A 20,241-nucleotide genomic window follows, 5' to 3' on the forward strand; every position below is an offset into this window, starting at 1 on the left:
TACCTCGTGTAAAGACATGTTACCGTAGAAACAGTATCGACTGCGAGTTGAAAACACAATATTCTATAACCGGTTCGTTTTATCTGGTCTCGTTTCTCCTTATGTCCACTGTTAGATCTTTCCCGGGGGACAAATTCCAGAACTACTAATATCCCTACAGGTGTTGGATACAATGTTGACATTGCACAAACATTGCCCAGCTTGAATGTAGATACATTGATCAACTAAAAATGTATGTGTGTTTGTGTTACAAATACAAAACATTTTATGCTGTAAATATCATGTTACAAATCATTTGCTAGTAGAGTACAATTCCAGCTGTCTAACCAGAACAAGAGTGGGGTTACATTTGTCTATATGGCCAAATCTAAGGATTTAGCGGTCTAAACACACACTAACATGCACAGCTCTCTGGGTGATGTTCTGTCTTCAAGTCTCCAGTGGGTGATAAAGTCCCTTCCATCTATGTTATGTATTACAGGTTATGGACAGGTGCAGTCAGTTGTCAGGACGGCTGGAGTGCATGACACTCCATCCTGGAAATGACAGGGTTTGCTTCAACCCAGGCAGAGTTCAATAACTACAGACAGATGTGAGATGCAGGAGGATGGCACTCTTCTTATACCACTCTGTAGGCTACTCCAGGAGGAAGCTTTTCATCGGTCAGTAGCCCACAGAGTAATATGAGAAGAGTGCAATTGCTGGACTTATGTAGATATCAAAACACTTTGTTTGGCCTAATATTCAAGCGCAACAGCTCCACGTACAATAAACAATACTTCACGTAATACTGTAGAACCAGTGTTCTGCTAATATAACAATGTGCAAATATTATACTTCCCATGTATGGTGTCCCATATAAGACAGGAGTACCCTGACGTGTTTGAAGAATACACAGCCCCCCCCCCGCCCCCGACCACCACCACACCCAATTGATAGTACCATTCGATTCAATAATAACGAAACATTATAAAAAGATAAAGATGTGTCTTGTATTATTTTAATGCTGAGTTCAATGTCTTTCCCAATTCAGACATCAGTATGAACCAGTATGAAGTATTTCAGTCATTGGACTCCATTTCAAAAGCATCTCTTCTGTCCTGCATCTGTAGAAAGGCGAGGAAGAGTTGATGAGGGACATGTATTTTACGGGTGATATTATTAAACTCTATTATTAGTAATCACCTTTTGTCCCTTCTGAGGTGTTGGCCAATGCCTGATGGGCATGGCAGCATAGACCAGTTCCATGCCCCTCTAATCACAGATACTGGTCATGAAGGAGCCCGACTTCAGCTTCTACAGTATATCTGACCCAGCTCCTATATCACAGAGGGAAAGAGAGAGAGAAATACAGTCACCATACAGTCATGGAAGCCAACAGTAAATACACGGTTGAACATAGCCAATCACAGATCCTGATTCACAGCTAATTCACATGGGAAATGTGCCAGCATGGCACTGACTGGTTGGCATTATTCACTCTGCCAGGGGTAGTCCATTGGCAAAGTGAAAGGGGCACCGTCTTAGAACATAAAAGACACACAGCATTGATTACATTTTCAATGGTGGTTAGGTCAATTCCAGGAGAGATAGTATTTTGACCATTAACTAGATCAAATGTGATCAACCTGATTCAAGTGTCCCCCATTACCCTGATGCAGGACTGGTGTCTGGCCACTGCCTCAGCCTTCTGTAACAGCTCCTGATATGGTTCCCAGATGCTGCTGAACAACAAATCCACCAGGTTTTGTACGTAGCCTGTGAATGAAATAAAATATCATCACTCAGTAAACATATAGCGAGGAAAATTACTTTCTATAGTTTGGAAGTAATGTATATGCTAATAGAGGGACTGTAACTACAGAATAGATTCAGGCTGGTGATGCGGTTACTATGGAACTAGCTGTGTACATTGTTGAATGCTTGCTGATACCTTTTGCTATTTGCTGCTGGAGCCATAGCTATCTATATCTGTAATAGACAAGCACAATCCTTCATTTATTTTTGCCCTAGAAAATACACAATAAACCTTTATGAGAACAGGCATGTTTTTTGGGGTTAGCAGACGAAGCCACCGAATGCTAGCTGGTTAACCCGGATTAGCAAATAAGTTATATATCAAAATCTTTGTCCAAGTTGAAATTAGTTGGCTTGGTAGTTAGCCAGTTCGAGTTCTAACATTATTGAAAGCAAGCTGCAAGCTAGCTAGCAAGCTAGTATCCAATGCCTCCCCTGTATTGACCCTAAACGCAAAAAGGGATTCAGTTAGCTGTTGTTAGCAAGATAGCTAGCTAATGTGGTCCTGTGATGCTACATAACATTACACATTAGCTTGATGTATTTAGTTACTTAGCAAATTGGCCAGTGTTACCTAGTGTTTTTTTTTTTTCATTTCTAGTGCTGATTCAGGTGTTAAATGAATTCTGTAACTGTTACATTAACACTTGTTTGTGTAAAAGAACCCCAGTGTTGGTGTAAATAACTAGTGATGGGAAAACAATGCTTTCCGACGGCTTTGGAGCTTTCACAAATTGTGCCGGTTCACAATGGACATTAATGACATCTGCTGTTCAGCAATAAATAGCAGTCTTTGATTGTCAGCAGTTTTTTTCTCCACTGTTTTCAGCAAAACTCCGTAGTGCAGCGGTAAGTCGTTGGCTTTAGTAGTCAACAATTAGTTGGAATATCAGGATTGCATCTTACATCATGCCTTCCTTTTTCGCCTTCAACAAATAAAAAAAAACAGTTAATCTATGGCATTATTTGGGATGCTTAAGACAAACGATTATACTATAATAAATAAAATGAATTATTTGAACAACAATGTGCAGAAAGTGCGATTTCACATGAAACTATTTTCAAAATAGTTTTCCTTCACCACAATTCGACCTCATACCTTCAAAATCCTAACTATATTTAGTACGTGTCCAGTAGACTTCTGTATTTGAAAGCAGCTTGGAATCGAAGAATGCACCGGAACCACAGCAAAATCTGTGGGATCTCGCATTTGCAACACAAGTGATCAAAAAAAAGCTTTGGATGTCATTAATGACATACTTCTGTTGAAGTGATACAGGCATCGGCACACTGCTTCAAAGTAAGCTGCTTTCGATTGACTCATGCCCGAATCTCCGCTATCAAAGTAACATCACTATTAATAACCAGTGTAAACATGGTTATGATTTGACGTCATTTTATCTGTGACCAATGACCTTGAACCTTCTTGGATGGGCACTTTAATGTAAATCTATGCCAGCACCCAAGGGGGCTTGAACTTTCTAGCTCTCCCTGTCGGTTTTGCGGTGAGGTATTGTCTTCATGAGGGACAGAACACTGAGCCAATCACAGTGCAACTAGAGAAGATTACCAACCCCTACGCTCTGTATTTTCTTCTGGCTGCCCCTCGCCCACAGAAAGCACTGGGCTAGGCTGAAACACCTGCATTTTGGAGCTGCCTTAAGAAAGCAAAATAATGTTTGTATGCGGCTTTATTAACTCAATACATTTTTTTTTTTTTACATCGTTTGCAAACTGATATGACACATATTAGTGCCAAAATAACATGCAAAACAGGCAAAAAAAACAAAATTGTGGCTCTGCCCCACCTGCCCTGAATGACGGGTCACCACTGATTAGCAGGCTACTGGCATTACACAATTGGCTAAAAGACTACTGTAGCTCTGTAGGTGTAACTTTTGTAGATAACTTTGACACCTTTTGTAATCAGAAGATGCTATACCGGAATGACGGAGTCTATTTAAATCATCTTTGCTCCTAGACCCTGTCCAAATATTTCAAGGCTGCGTTAAGACAATGACTTCTCAGTGACACAAGCCCTGCTTAGATAAAACCTACCATTCTGTTGCTGAGTTGTCGTAGTGCTGCTACAAATGTACATTGGCCAAGGAGTATTAGCAATCATAATGTAAGTAAGCTAATTTATGTCCCTGAATGCCTCTGTCAATCCTACAGCTGTTGTATGCAGTAATCATGCGCCTATGGATCAGAGTTATACTGTTAGCACTGAGGTGGTTTGCCCTAGTAGCAATTCCACTACGTGCAGTTCACCCTGCACTATCAGCTCAAATATAAATATCACTGTCATGTCTACCTCTGAGAAGCCTCCCAGTAAAGCAATAAAAACAATCAAGAATCCCAGAAAAGTGCACAAAATAGCCCACATTAACATATATAGCCTAAGAAACAAGGTTCATGAAATCGATTGCTAGTAACAGATAACATTCATATAGTGACTATCTCTGAAACCCACTAAACACCTTTGACGATACAGTGGTAGCAATACTTGGTTTCAACATCTTCAGAAGAGACAGGAATGCCAATGGTGGAGGTGTTGCTGTCTATGTTCAGAGTCACATTCCTGTAAAGCTTTGAGGATCTCCTGTCAAATGCTGTTGAAGTAATATGGCTACAGGTTTAAATCAAACTTTATTCCTCACATGTGCCGAATACAACAAGTGTAGACCTTACCGTGAAATGCTTACTTACAAGCCCTTAACCAACAGTGCCTCACCTAAAGCCCATTCTTGTGGGAAGCTGCTATAGACCACCAAATGCTAACAGTCAGTATCTGGATAACATGTGTGAAATGCTTGATAATGTATGTGATATCAACAGGTATATTAAAACAGGTGACCTAAATATTGACTGGCTTTCATCAAGCTGCCCACTCAAGAAAAAGCTTCAAACTATAACCGGTGCCTGCAACCTGGTTCAGGTTATCAGTCAACCTACCAGGATATTTACAAACAGCACAGGAATTAAATCCTCCACATGTATTAATCACATCTTTACTAACCCTGCAGAAATCGGCTCTAAAGCAGTATCCACATCCATTGGATGTAATGATCATTATACAGTCGCCATATGTAGGAAAACCACAATTCCAAAGGCTGGGCCTAATATAGTGTATAAGAGGTTATACAATACGTTTTGTAGTGATTCCTATGTTGAAGATGTAAAGAATATTGGTTGGTCTGTGGTGTGTAATGAGGAGCAACTAGATTCTGAACTTGACATATTTATGAAATTGCTTATTCCAGTTACTTGTAAGCATGTACCCATTAATAAGAAAATTGCAGTAAAACGGTTAAATCACTTTGGATTGATAAGGAATTAAAACATTTGGTTAAGAGGGATGAGGCAAAATGAATGGCAAATAAGTCTGGCTGCACAGCCGATAGGCGAATAGACTGTAAATTGAGAAGCCATGTGACTAAACTGAACAAAAAGAAGAAGAAACTGTACTATGAAACAAAGATAAATGATAAAGAAAAAAGCTTGGGTGCAACTTAAATGCAATTTTGGGCAAAAAGGCAAACTTGGCCCCATCATTCATTAAATCAGATGGCTCATTCATCACAAAACCCACTGATATTGCCGACTACTTTAGTGAAACTTAGGCATGACATGCCAACAACCAGTAAAGTGTATTCATGGACGATAAGGGAAGTCAGGTTTCCACAAATATGTGACAAAAAATAAATATACAGTAGCAGTCAAAAGTTTGGACACAGCTACTAATTCAAGGGTTTTTCTTTATTTTGACTTGTGGTTTTGACTTAATTCTCTGTACAGGCCAATGATTATGACAACGATTCTGATCTAACCGTAAATTAATATGTTGTGCCACTGGCCTGAGACAATTAAAGTGCAATATGTAGCCTAGTAGGCTTACGTTAGCTAGCTATGTAACTTAGTTGGTTCATTATTGCCCATGCGAAGAAGTTAGGTTAGCAAGCATTTTAGCTAGGTAGCCTATGACAAACTAAAAGTGTACTGTATACAGTGTCATAGACTGTTTTCCAACATGAAAGGGAGGAGGATGGCATTGGTGTTCAACTAGTCCACATGCACACACACGGACTCACATACGACAGACAGAAATCAGTGCCATGGACAGCCACATGGTATATAGGAGCATTGATTGGACTAGCTGGCTCGCTAGCTAACGTGATGTGTATGACCTTATTATTCGTATCTCAGAGCCAATTGTTTGGCTAGCTGTAGCCTAATGTTAGCTAGCTAACATTGAACCAGGTTGGTTAGCTACCTGCAGATTCGTGCAGGGTAGTAACTTCATGAATTGGGATTATGCTTCATTATTTACCTAGCTAGCTAGCTACATGTCTAAACAAAATACTCCACTATGCAAGTAACCATTTCAGGTGCGTTTGTAAATTCAGTCTGGCCTTCTACTGTGATTTCAGAGCACTCTCATCTGAGTGTGCCAGAGAGCAAAGAATAACGGATTCATTTACGAATGCTCAACACCCGTTGAATATGGCCGGTGTCAGTAAATCAGTAAAATCAGTAAAAATTGTAATTAAATTGTTGCCAACAGCACAGTTACAGTCACCAACGCTCTGGATAACATGAAAACAGCCTACCCAGCTCTGCTAGGGCGAGTAAAATGGTCAGAGTGGGGTGTTCTCTCATTATGTGTCTGGAAGTAGCCAGCAAGTTAGCCAGTAAGCTTGGGTGCTTGACTGCCGTTGTGGGGTTAGAACGTTCGTATCAACCCGGCCAGAGTGTCCAGTGTGCGCTCTGAACGCGAAACACTCTGAATTTACGAACAGTCAATCTTACAGCCCAGTTTCAGTCACCAACGCAACGGATAACATTACAGCCTAATCAGCTCTGCAGGGGCAAGTAATGTTCAGTGAGCTGTTCTCTCTCACTTAGATGTCTGGAAGTAGCTAGCAAGTTAGCTTGGGTGCTTGACTGCTGTTAGTATATTCGGATCAACCCTTAAAGAGATGGGTGGGGCTAAAGCATAAGAGCATAAGAGGTGTGAACGATGCTGAATGGGTGTAGACAAAGAAGGGCTTTCCAGTAGTAGTACCAAAACATTCAAATGCCATTTTCTCAAAAGTGAGTTTTATTGTTGATCAACTTTCAAAGCAAAATTCCTTTCCCATTGTTCCTCAGCTGTAGTGTATGATCTACCATTTTGTAGCTCTGAGTCTCTACTTTTATCCAATGTAAAAAACAATTAAAAATCTTGCTACATAAGACAGATTTGAGCCAGTCGGTCACATATGGACTGAAATCATGTTCAACAGACAGTATTTAGCAAAGATGGGATATGCCTACATTAATTTAGTTTCTGTAGGCTATTTAACAAATTAGGTTATAAAAGACTAACAGTCGAATTGGAGTTGATGACAATGTACTATAAAAAAGACTGTAAATGCACAACTTGAAGTATATTTAGCCAAGCAGCAAGTTCAAATTGGTCAGTGAGGGGTCAAGCCTCAACACACCTACAACTTTATTCATCAAAACCCAGCCATATAGCGCCACCACCAACTACTGCGCCCATAATTCCGGTTGTGATAATAGCAAAAATATTTCAGACACACCCACAAACCTATAGTGCTACCACCAGTGCTAAGATTTACAATTGCATTGGGTTTGTTAAAATAGAACCCACAGAGTTAAAATCACCTGCATCAGATGTGGTTGTTTGCACTAAAAGCTCTCACAGTCGCATGTCAGAAAGAGACGTTTCTTCCATGTTTCTGTTTAATTTCGAAATTGTTCCAAATGTAAAATCTCAAAGTGTTTAATGTTACATTTAGGCATTCACTCCAAATGTTTAAAGTTAGGTTAAGGTTAGGCATGAACTCCAAGGTATTAAGGGAAGAAATGAACTCTGAATGGTTAAGGTAAGGGGTAAGGTTTGGCATTGGCTTAAAACAGAAATATGAAAAGCAAACTATCGCCAGTAGTGGGCGTGGGTACAATCACTGGGGAAGCCAAGACAAGAACAAAATGCCATATTACTAGCTATATGTTTCCATAACTGCTTTGTTTGTTCTGTAACCTGTCAGTCCATATGCCTTGCCACCGTGAAATGGAGTCCACAAAGCATATTGCATGTTAAAAACAGTTAAATGACCTACAGCATGGTCAATCAGGTTAATGTTTCCGACATTTTCGGACTACGAAACAACTATTAATTTAGAACACCGGAGTGTTACCAGAAGTCACAAAGAAAACAGGAGCTGCCTCCACTATTCCAGCACCATTTCAATTTCAGCATTTCAACATCAAATCACCTATGCTTAGTCTAATACAGTGACAAATAAATCTTACAAAAACAATTTAGTCCAGTCAACGTAAGCAAAAAATGATGTAGCTGTCCATGGTACGGATTTCTCTTTGTGCGTGTGTGTCTGTGTATGCGTGCGTAAGTATAAAAAAACACGTTGACTCACCCTACTTGAAGAGAAACTACTATCTTCCTCTCTTTCATGTTGCCGAAACGGTCTATAACTATGACAAACAGTATGCTTGCTCGCTTGCCTAACTTCCTTCCATAGGCAATGATTAGCCAGCTAGTTAATGATTAGCAATGATCAGCCTACTACATCTAGCAACATATTTAACTTCCATCCTCTCAGGCCAGAGGCACAATGTATAAATATTATGATTATGATTGGATCAGAATCGCTGTTATCCAAATTCCTATCTCCATCCATGGCTAATTTAAGAAAGGGACAATTTTAGCTAGCCATCGGATGACAACACAACATTTCAATATTTTTTCTGTCAAATTATGTTTGGCTTGATGTCATGTGATTGGTGTGAAGCCAAATCCAAACTGTCTTCCCTTGACATTTTTATTTTGGTGCGCCAGGACCATTCACAATTGAGCTCACTCAATTTAGCTCAACGCTGATTGGCTATTATTATGTTTTTTTAATTTATCAGGTGTTAATCAAGGCTTTTCTTGAGTTCTTTGCTATGGGGCGGCAACAATATTCTACTCTTTTTGACCAGACAGCATCAGATAGATGGGCTAGACATACTAAGACAGAGGGGCGCTGTTGCGCTCGCTCGTATGCTTCCTCCGGTGAGATACATTCAACCTCTTGCGAACTGAAGCAAAATGATCAACCGCTGAGAGACGAAATAAACATTATTTAATGATTTTTTTTGGGGGGGGGTAACTTTTTGGGATCCGTGAATACACACCACTGCCTATCGCTGGATTCAAACCTGCAACCTTTGGAATCAGATGCTTATGCCCGTCTGCCATCCCTGTCCACAACATTGACACCTACTTGAATGTAACGGCCCTTCACCGGTTTCCACGCCATCTCCCGATGTCCTCAGACATGGATGTCGAATACTGACTTGTATCACAGGTGACCTGCCTGTGTTTGCAAATCTTGTGTCTGTCACCATAGCAGATCTCACCAGTCCTGATAGCAGCTAAGTTGTTAAAGTCACAGAGAAACTGCTGTTTTCTGCCACAAACTGTTGCCATGATGCCGTTGTTGTGAGGTGTTGATTGACTTGGTACGAAATGTCAGGAAGAAAGGGACAAAGACTTATAGAGGAAGATGAAAACAAAGCTGCACACAAGTCTACGTCCCAAATGACACCCTATTCCCTATATAGTGCACTACTTTTGACCAGATTCCTATATAGGGTACAGGGTGCCATTTGAGACACAGTCACCGTTGCTCATTAAGCAGGTAGAAAGGTACGATGAGACACTAGATTTCTTAACCAGACTACAATGGTTCTCCTCTTTCGCATACAGAATGTAAGTTTTAGTGCGAACATTAACATAAAGGATCTGGAACTGCTAAAGATGTTAGTGAAATTTCCTGTTTAATGCAACACAACATACAACGCTAAAAGTCACATTAGCACTTCTTACTTTCCTTATTTACTGGTTCGTTAATTGTGGTCTCTACATCGGGCGTCAGGTAGCCTAGTGGTTAGAGCGTTGGGCCAGTAACCGAAAGGTTGCTGGATTGAATTGGCGAGCTGACAAGGTAAAAATCTGTCGTTCTGCCCCTGAACAAGGCACTGTTCCCCGGTAGACCGCCATTGTAAATAAGAATTTGTTCTTAACTGACTTGCCTAGTTAAATTTAAAATACCCCTATCATTGAACTGCAAAACTGTAGCGTTAACTACGTTGTTGCTTCATCTGCTGCTTTTAAAATCCAATGAAATGTATTACCAAGATTTACACACAATAGGACTATATACAGAGGGATTTTAAAGTCTTGTGCCTCCATAGAATTACATTATTGTTACGTGAACTCCATGACATATTTTTCACGCTATTTGCTCACTCAACCCTATTAGCTGACTGGGTAATGTAAACCCATTCACTGTGAATCCACATCTCCCAAAAATCGCTTTTAATACATGTTAACACACCATAGAGAAGTAATAGTCGAGGACAGCATTATCCAAATCTAACCTCATGAATAATGTATATACATGTAGGACGCTTGCTTTGTCGTTGCCGTGCTAAAAGGTCCTTTTGAACGGCAAACTCTCTCCGCTCCTACAGATTCATCTAGAACGCATTTGATTGAGCATGGATGTAAATCATGTAAATATTCTGTCTCTTTCTGTCGTTGTGCAAAAAAGAAAAAAGAAAAAAAAAAAGTAAAGTCAGAGCGAACAAACGGGTCATTTGAAAATCACGGATACCTGATGACATGCTGTTATGGCTTTTAAATTGCTTAAGTAAATACACCTTATGGAGGCTTGAATTAATTCACGGATATAGCAATTATTCCCCGAGGCATATCCTGCTTCCGCTCTACAGTCATAATAATCGTTAATGGACCCCTGCATTTGTAAGATGCAAATTAGTAATCTGTTCATGACAGCACATATCTTTCTGTTAGCGTGGTGTTTGTGTGTTCATGTGTTTCAACTACACAATAAGGTCCACAGGTCTCTTAAAACATGTGAATCTGCAGGTTTAACATGATGACCATATCTATATAGGATAAAGGGTTGTAAGGGTGGATGGTTTGAGCTGTCTGGCTGGTATTGGTGAGCAAGGAGTTTCGGGAAGCAGTGCAGGGTTTTTACTTTAAGGCTCTTGGAGCAGGTGCAGGTATTTACGAAATATACAAATCCTCCAACAAGATGCTGGACCAGGCTGAAAGTAAATAATAAACTGATAAAAAAAAACGAGTCAAATGAATATAGAGATTGAAGATCAGTCTGACTAGCCCGTACGGCATGGAGCAAGCCTAACTTACACCTGCAGACACAGGAAGCCATTTTCCTTTCCCATAAATCTCTACACCTGAGCATTTATAACGTGACAGAGAACAAGTGACAGGAAACAGGCAACACTTTTAATTGAAAGCACTTTGTCAAACTAAACCAATTGACACTTAACAAAGTAAACAACTCCACAATAACAGTTGAAATAGTGTAACCTGTACGATGCATAAATATATATAATACTTTAAATGAGCTGGACTAGAGCAGAAACTCTACACCCTCAATTAGTAATGGAGTGTCCCTTCTTAATGAGCCGACCACGGTCACCTGTGTGCTTGGTGGCCACGCCCCTCCGCATGCTACAAGACAGATCACACACACAAACCTTTTCATGTACTGCTTTAGACTAGCAACATGACTAACAAAGTTATCTGAGTCATTGCTTATGTCCTCTGTCATTTATATTCACTGTTTAGAAATTATTTAGGATGCATCTAACACAGGTAACACACTCAACCAAAATGAATAATTTGTGAGGTGACCAAGCAATTATATCAGCATGTATACTGTGAAAGGGGACTAGCGAGGAAGCCGGGTTAGCTTTCTCAGAAGGGATATTTAGGATAGGATAGATATGTGGTATATACATTAGATAGATATTACTATTACATTCATACCTTATAATGCATTTAAGCTGTGGTTAGGTGTACGGTGTGTCAAAGGGGGGTGATTGGCTGTTGTCCATAAGGTTCTCCATATGGACCTCTCTCTGTATTTGTGTGTGTGTGTGTGTGTGTGTGTGTGTGTGTTTGCTCTCGTGTGAGAAAAAGGAGGTCAGCCTCCTCGTCCATCCTTTCACCTGCACATTCTGACAGATGGACAGAGAGAGGGGATCAAGAGAGAAGGAGAGAGAGAAAGGAGGAAGGGGGGGGGGGCTTTGGCACTAATTGCCCTTTACTGCTTTGTGTGGCGCTCTGGTCCTCAGGTTCACTCTAATTAGTGGGCTCCGAGTGTGATCTCCGGGCATCTGGCCACTGCCTCCACCATTGCAGTGCCAAACAACACCAGGGCTGGGGAGACAATGATAGCCACTTATCCCCTTTATTCACAAAGAGGGAGCCTTAGCGGGTAATCATTAACGTGGGTGATGGACGGAGGAAAGGAGGGATGGATGGATGGATGGATGGAGGGAGGGGGCAGTGTCTGACGGAGCAGTCTAGAATGGTGGGGTCTGTGTGGGGGAATGCCAGGGCAGGGTTTGGGCCTAGGAAAGGTAAAGGGGAGTCTCACTGCTGTAGGCAGTATCAGTGAGGAGAGAGCACGGGGAGTTGTGTGTGTGTTAGGGGTTCAGTAATAGTATGGTCTGAAACCCCAGAAGAAAGAAACTGCTGTTGTGAATTAGCATGCACTATCGTCCAGGCATCATGGTGCATTCAATTGCTCCGTATGTATGGTGTGGATTTTTAAATGTATGTACACATGCAAAGGCTTCTGAATTGCGGGAGGGACTAAGGAACCATGGACAGAATGTGTCCGGGATAGGTTAAGAAACCGTAGTAAAACCTTGTGACCTTGAATGGGGAAGTAAACTCAATGTACCTCCGAGCAAGAGCACAAAACATGGCCACCAAGAATCCACACGGGTGTCACCCACATTTCTCAGAACAAAGACACTAGAGGGAAAATATTTTCTCTGAAAACAGTAAAAAAAAAAATCTCTCCTTTTCTGTCTCTCATCATCTCTCTCTATCCTTGCTCACCCTCTCTTTTTCTCTCCTCTCTCTCTCATTGCTCAGGGCTCATCGTTCGCCAGGCAGGCAGGCTGAGAGCGATAATCTTTTTCTTCTTATTTTAACCATGATCAAGGCCCTGTGTTTGCTTATGTAATACACAGGCAAATGTTAATCTGGTTTAAAGGTGCCCTCCATCCTGGCCCGTCTCTGATAACACAATTAAAGTAGTGACACTGTCATGGCGGCAAGCCTGGCAGTGATTAACAGACAGGGCCATGCCAGCTGAGGATAGGGAAACACTTTCAAATGAAATATACACTCACGCACACACACACACAACCTTCATATTTTAGGGACATTTTCTGAACCACCACGTTTCCTCCCCTACACAAGCCATATCCGCTTCCCACCAACACCGATGGAAGACAAACAATGTATCTAGCCAATGTTGTTTACCATGCGGTTGTTTGTTCATGGTCCTGCTGCGACAACAGAGGGTACAAGGTGGTTAATCAATAAATGAGCAGAGGTGTGTGTGTGTGTGTGTGTGTGTGTGTGTGTGTGTGTGTGTGTGTGTGTGTGTGTGTGTGTGTGTGTGTGTGTGTGTGTGTGTGTGTGTGTGTGTGTGTGTGTGTGTGTGTGTGCGTGCGCGTGCGTGCGTGTGGGATACCTGGATGAGTTATGGGATGAGATGCGGCTCAGAGTGCCATAACGGACCGGCTCCTAAATTGCTTGATAGCACAGCATGTAAGAGTGTGTGTTTGAGAAAGGGAGTGCGTGTGTGTGTGTGTGTGTGAGAGAGAGAGAGCTGTGTGTGTAGGAGCATGGCACAGAGGGAAAGAGATAACAGTCACTGGAGATGTGAACCATTGACCTCTTGTGATAGATTGGCATTAAGAGAGTGAGAAAGAGAGCAAGAGAGGGTTAAAAAAAAGAGTCTGACAGGAAACAGCCCGTTTTAGAGTCAGCAAGGTCATCATGGTGACCCGGGTTGCGTTCCAAATGACACCCCATGAGCCCTGATCAAAAATAGTTCACTATATATTGAATAGGGTGCCATTTGAGATGCAAACCAGGAAGTAGGGATAGACATGGCGACAGTCGCCCAAGGAGCATACAAGGGCTTATTTGATTAATGAGTCACTGAATCATCTCCCGAGTCAAAACTATAGAACACAGCAACAGTCAGGCAGGCACTATGGCCTGGAGCACCTGAGGCCTGCAGGTTGGATCCCTTCTGACATGACACACCTGTTAGAGCAGGTGAGCCCTGCAGGTTAAACTGTACCTGCTTGGACTGCCTCCAGCATCCTATGACCGTAGGGTGCAAGGGTTGAAGGGAATCAGCTGCCAAATGTTTCTGTGTGAATGTGCCCAAATATGTGTCACACCCAAGATCCCACAGATCAGGGATGGGGAACTTTGATGGAGTTGTGGGCCACATAAAGCTGAAACTCATCATAAGGGGCAGTACTGGCTTGTGGGTCTGTGTAACTCATTGCATGTAATTCTACTCATTTTGACATAGGGCAGAGAGAAAATATGGCAGTTTTACAGCTAATTTCCTGCTATTCTACACATTTTGCCATGGGGTGGAGGCAAATGTTTGCAGTGTTCAATATGATAACTGATGATCAATGTGCCCCACCCTGGTTGGTAATTCAACCATGCTTACTACAAGTTTAGATAGCTGCCCACCTAGACAAACTTACCAATCCCCCAAAAATAAGAAAAGCTCAAATGGGCTAATTAAGTGACTGCTGATGCACAACCAAATTTCGAAATTGCCCCTTGCGTATTCTAATATTCGAACTCTCAACAGTAAGCTGAGACCCTGACTGAGTCCCCCCCCCCCCTCCCCCCCAAATGAATAGGATTCGCAGGACTACAAAAGGTCCCCAGTTGCCCCTCCCAGCCATACATAGATAACAGCCATGGTGGATTTTATTAAGTAAATATATATCAGTGATAATCTGCTGCCATCAAGATAGCGTAACATGTATGACATATTGATTGATAGAATGCTAGATTTTGATCTGTGGTCGTTGAGTTGTACAACTGCCTAGAAAAATGTCTCTGGCCTTCAACCAGTAAGTAGTAAAGTCTTCACTAACCTAACGATACCGAACATCTCACTGATTACATGATAATACTATGCTATATTTGCCGTTTAGAAAACACTTTTATCCGAAGTGATTTCAGTCACACGTGCATACGTTCCGTTTTTATCAAGTATCTATAACTGCTAACTCTGCTCTCTCCAAGATACGGTCAGTGTTGGTTGGTTGCGAGAATGTTGGCTGTTGATGGACATCATGATTAAGACTGGCTAATCTTCCATTCCAATCACACTCACAGTAGGACACGTTTCATATTTCTATACTTAGGTGACCTGTTCACTTTCTTCCTGCATGTTCAGTTCCAGCAGATCATTGGCAAATCAGAGGAGATATACTGTATGTATGCAGCAGCCCAGATTGGATTGCATGGCTTCTTAAACGAAAGCAAGTCATTTCATGGCTAATGCGCTTAATGTGAGAAAAGAATTCAAGATTTTCACAGTTGTTACTTGCCATATAATTTATACAGTGGGCTTGCCACTTTTAAGCAGGATTTCATTAAAAAAATGTTTTGCTATTCATCAAATTTACCCAATGTAAAATTAGAAAGCAGATAAATATTTGTCTGTTTCAACGTTGGACTACAAAGAAGGTTACGTTTTTTTTGGGGCCTTTTTTTTGGAATGTGTTCAAGTGACAAGTTGTATGGCAAAACAGAGCATTTACACTTTCAAATTGAGATAGTTCTGTTTATACTTCATCCGAGAACAAAAAAACATCTAAACTTAACTCAAGTTATTTCCCCCAAAGCTATCTACATGAGCAACAAAACACGTCGACTGACGTGCATAGCAGCAATTTGATTGCAAGCAATGTACGATTAAGCGAGCGCACGTAACACAAAGTGCATAGACTTCAATTGTTAAATAAATAAATAAATAAATAGTTATGTATATAATTAAATAATGAATAAATAAATCAGGACTATAAAAGCTGATTGATGTCCAGGAAGGGCTCGTCTCTAATGGAAGCTGGTTGACAGTGATTGCGAAGGCCCATTTAACAGCTGATGTTTTGTTATGATTGGACATGTCACTCTTCTTCTGCTGATTAAAAAGGGAACAGAAAAAGCTCAAATGCACCCCTGCCTGTGTCCTCTCCTTTATGTTCCTTTTTTTCCTCTCAGGCAAAAGCGATGGGTGCATATTATTTCGTCAGTTAGAACGTGCGTGTGACATTCAGGGGGTTGCAACGACACAGACTGCCCTTTCCTTTCTCGCTTGGAAAAAAAGTAACTTCTCTCCCAAGAAGTTAGTCACGAAATAGATGTTTGTGGTCTCCAGTGGGATACAAGTCAGTGGATTTGAAATGGTTTCTTCAGTGTCACTCTACTTAGAAATACTTGCAAACTGGAGTACTGAAGTACTCATCTCTCTCTGTGCTATGTACTTGAGGACATCAGTAATTTGAGGTGTTATCTTCCTATGAAGTAAGACATTGTGTATTGTGACTTTACACCTCTGAAGTTGGAAAAGTAACAATAAGCCAGCCATATTTCACATCCTGACTTACTTAACCAATTTTGATTGAAGAAAATACAACACATACGATTGCACCGTTTGCTAACAAGATTTGGAAGACATTATAGCTAACTTCAGAGTAAGCATCGTTCCGCATAGCTGTGTGTCTTTCCTTAGCATGGGAAGAACCCAACAGGGATTTGAGACAAAGCTTTCACTGTACTTACCGTCCCCATAGAGCCTCTGCCAAGTGGTGCCTGCCGGTGGACGCTCTATGTCGGCAGACAAACACCAGCGAGCGACTCCTCCAATACCTGCCATATGGGTGGACAGTGAGACGACAGAAACACATCAGGTTCTCTCTTTGTTCTCCTCACCTCTAACGCTCTCACAGGCTGCCTAAATGGGCTGGCTAAAGTCCCAGAAAACAAAGTTAGTGGCTTAGCGCTAGCTTGAAGTTTTAGCGGCGCCTTCTTCGTTGACCTTTGGGTTCAGATCCTCTGTTGAGAAATATTGTAGGGAGCGCTAATGCTAAGGAAGTGTAGATGGGTGCTAACAGATGGAGGCCTGGAGGGGTCAGTTTCTCTGGAACGGCTATTAGTGTAGAGTACAGTATGGAATACACACTGTGTTACATTCAGGCTTTAGAGACTTCCATGGTGAATTAATTGATTTTACCAGGCTGCTACTGTTAAAGTTCAATGTGTACCAACACATGGTCAAACTATTCAAAGTTTGACAGGATGCGAGTGTTTAACATAATTTAAGTTTTAAAAAGCATTTACATACTGTACTGCCCTACAAAGGCAAAACACAGTAACTACACTTTTGGTAAGAATTTAATTAAGACTGAAATTAGGCTTTGTAGTATGTCTTTTATCTTGTGACAAAGTGTCCTGGTTCAAATGTGTTCAGTTTCAGAGAAAATGAAGTGTGAAATCTACAGTAACTACAAAATACAAAGTAAAAACAAAGGCAAACAGCAGTAACTGGGGCGGCAGGTAGCCTAGTGGTCAGAGCATTGGGCCAGTAACCAACAGGTTGCTAGATTGAATCCTCCAGCTGTCGTTCTGCCTCTGAACAAGGCCCGCCCACTGTTTCTAGGCCGTCATTGTAAATAAGAATTTGTTCTTAGCTGACTTGCCTAGTTATATAAAATAAACTGAAGTTACTGCATCTGGCTTTGTTCTAGTATGTTTTTACTGCAGTTACCCACTCTTCCATACAAAGACAAAGAGCAGTAACTAAGCAAACAGCTACATTTCTTGTAGGTAGATAAGTGATAATTCACTGATCTTATTATGAAGTAATTTTTTTCATGCATATCAACCATGACCACTGATTTGACCTATGACCCCTAAGTCAAATAAATGACCATACAACGTCAAACAGAAAAAACAACAAGAGAGTTGGATAAACACATTTAGATTGTAGATACTGCACAAAATCAAACATTTTTTTAAAGTATAAACATTCTGCATGATGAACTAGTCTTTACCTTATGGTGAGAAAATGCTTGAGGATTACGAAATGAAAACATTTAGAACATGAAAATATAATTATAAAAACAAGGATCGGACCGTTTTTTCTATTCTTTCCTAAAATGACATACCCAATCTAACTGCCTGTAGCTCATGCCCTGAAGCAAGGATATGCATATTTTTTATACCATTTGAAAGGAAACACTTTGAAGTTTGTGGAAATTTGAAAGGAATGTAGGAGAATATAACACAATAGATCTGGTTAAAGATAATACAAAGAAAAAAAAAACATTTATTTTGTACTGTCATCTTTGAAATACAAGAGAAAGGCCATAATGTATTATTCCAGCCCAGGTGCAATTTAGATTCTGGCCACTAGGTGGCAGCACTGTATGTGCAAAGTTAACTCGCAAAGTGTTTCCATCAAACAGAAAAACAACAAGAAAGTTGGATAAACACATTTAGATTGTAGATACCGCACTTTGCCTTTGCATTACCCATAAAGTTGTTTAAGGTCATACAAAGACAAAGTGCTGTATCGGCGTTTTAGGAGTCATAGGTCAAATGAGTGGTCATGGTTGATATACATAAAAATGACTTCATAATAAGATGATACATCAGTGAATTATACTTTTCTACGAACAACATATTTGACAGTTTCACTGTTGGCATAGTTACTGCGTTTTTCCTTGTAGTTCTCAACAGTTTAATAGCAAAGCAGTGAATCAACATTCTTCTTCAAGTGAATAACCAAGAGAGGTTGAATCATTTCGTTGTAGCCTATGGTCAACATCGGAAGAAGGACTGAATTTAGCAAACAAAATCAATTCTTATTTTGAACACATTTGTCTACTTTTGTCAAGGCCAGAAGAGTAATGGACCACTGGAACTCAGAAATGATGACACCCACCCTCCTTCTTTCTCTATTGTGGACATGACACCTGGGCTCTGATCAAAATAAGTGCACTATATAGGGAATAGGGTGCCATTTTGGAGGCATCCGTAGTGTGGTTGTCATTCCCTTGCAGATACACTCTTAAAAAAAGGGGTCCAGTCCCCATAGGAGAACCCTTTGTGGTTCCAGGTAGAACCCTCTGTGGAAAGGGTTCCATGTAGGGTTCTTCAAAGGGTTATCCTATGGGGACAGCTGAAGAACCCTTTAGCACCCCCCCCCCCCCCCCCCCCCCCCCCTAAGAGTGCAGAGAGAGAACTGGCAATCTAAAGGCGATTAACAACTCGCTAATTCAAGATCAATGGGGCGTCTGTTTAACGTGATTTGTTTAAGGGATTTACTGAGCACACACCGTCCATAAACCACCGCATTGAGCAATGTCACCACAAAGTGATGGGGTTTCCATATCATTCCTCCTTCCAACCTCGACACCCTCCCTGCTTTTTCTCTTCCTCTCTTAAGACGCTATCTTAAACGGGAAGACCGGACCTAATGTACTTTCTGTATTTGTCTTGGCACAATTGAAAGCAGAACAGGTCTATAGACTGTCTTTAGTGGCCTCTTGGTAAAGATAAGATAAGGTCATCACAAGCCACTGCATAGTGACACAGAGAGCAGTCTTTCTGTCTGTCCTGCCACTATAAAAACATCATTTATGGTATAGAAGGATGAAAAAACACTGTATTTCACTGCCTGACGCTGCCTGTTAGACTGGGCCAAGTTTGGTATAGCTGCGCAATGGACCCTGGTCAAAAGTAGTGGACTATATAGAGAATAGGGTATTGTTTAGGACACACTCAATGTCTTTCTGGCACACGTTCAGGCGTTTTAATGTACTGTTATAATCAGGCAACGACGGGCGCTAAAGGGCTTATGCTAGATACATTTCCCCACGTTTCAGGGATTTGTGAGGGGGCAGTAAGCCACAGACAGAGCCCCCCATCTCCCCTTATTATTCCCATTCTTATTCCCCGTATCAAAATCTCATGCCCCCCCCCCTCCCCCCCCAGTACAGTATTCATCCCTCATCCCATCCCATGTTCACCACTAGCGGCCCAGTTACATTTAATTTCTTTCTCCCCTCTTTTCTGAAATAAAAAGACAAATGCCACACGTTGGGGGCAATAAGAGAGGCTTTGATGGGAAATGATGTGCAAGTCCCCCATTTTACCGGCTTTATCCCGTTATAAAAACCTTTGTGCTGTACCGGGCGACTGGCGGGCGGGGTGGTGAGCGGGCGAGGTGTGAGTTCATGCGGAGCAGGCAGGAACAGAGAATAAAGGCATGCAGAGCCTGAGCCTGAGCCAGGCAGAAGTTGGGTGTTAATACGGAGATTGGCCGGAGATTATACCAGGTTCTGGAAGATTCAGTCACAAGATCTAACTCTCGGCTTTTCTCCGCCGGTAACCATGCCAACCTCACTGGGAAGCTATTAAACAGCTCTGCATCTCAAAATAGGAGAATTTTCAAAAAGCCAAAA

General features: G+C 41.3%; 1 long non-coding RNA gene across 2 annotated transcripts in view; it reads right to left on the reverse strand.

Moving 5' to 3' along the window:
* Window positions 1-978: 978 nt before the first annotated feature.
* LOC129812048 (uncharacterized) overlaps window positions 979-20,241 on the reverse strand; it is a 26,649-nt gene continuing 7,386 nt past the window's right edge. The window contains exons 1-4 of one of the 2 annotated variants that reach the window (XR_008752974.1): window positions 8,241-8,337; window positions 1,652-1,758; window positions 1,186-1,319; window positions 979-1,106 (exon numbers count right to left, since the gene is read on the reverse strand). This is a non-coding gene — a long non-coding RNA (uncharacterized LOC129812048). Of the gene's footprint in view, window positions 1,107-1,185; window positions 1,320-1,651; window positions 1,759-8,240; window positions 8,338-20,241 lie in introns of those variants that run through there. The other variant, XR_008752975.1, reaches the window with a different exon arrangement.

This window comes from Salvelinus fontinalis, chromosome 15 (assembly GCF_029448725.1).
Source record: "Salvelinus fontinalis isolate EN_2023a chromosome 15, ASM2944872v1, whole genome shotgun sequence".
Lineage (NCBI taxonomy): Eukaryota > Metazoa > Chordata > Actinopteri > Salmoniformes > Salmonidae > Salvelinus > Salvelinus fontinalis.